Raw genomic sequence first — 517 nt, 5'->3', positions numbered from 1 at the left:
GTGTAGGTACGGAAGAGGGATTGTTCCACGTAACCTACAAAGAGGCAGGCGTAGCTTGGGCCCATGCGGGTACCCATGGCTACCCCCTTTGTCTGTAGGAAGTGGGAGGAATTGAAAGGGGAGTTGTTGAGTGTGAGGACGAGTTCGGCTAAGCGGATGAGGGCATCAGTGGAGGGGGCTGGTCGGGCCTGCGGGACAGGAAGAAGCGGAGGGCCTTAAGGCCATCTGCATGGGGAATGCAGGTGTAGAGGGACTGGACGTCCATGGTAAAGATGAGGTGTTGGGGACCGGGGAATTGGAAGTTCTGGAGGAGGTGGAGGGCGTGGGTGGTGTCACGGACATAGGTAGGGAGATCCTGGACCAAGGGGGAGAAAATGGAGTCTAGATAGTTGGAGATCAGTTCGGTGGGGCAGGAGCAGGCGGAGACAATGGGTTGACCAGGGCATTCAGTTTTGTGGATTTTGGGAAGGAGATAGAAGCGGGCAGTGCGAGGTTGGGGAACGATGAGGTTGGAGGC

The sequence above is a fragment of the Rhincodon typus genome, chromosome 32, assembly GCF_021869965.1.
Source record: "Rhincodon typus isolate 14 chromosome 32, sRhiTyp1.1, whole genome shotgun sequence".
NCBI classification, from domain to species: domain Eukaryota; kingdom Metazoa; phylum Chordata; class Chondrichthyes; order Orectolobiformes; family Rhincodontidae; genus Rhincodon; species Rhincodon typus.
This window is presented reverse-complemented; position numbering follows the sequence as displayed.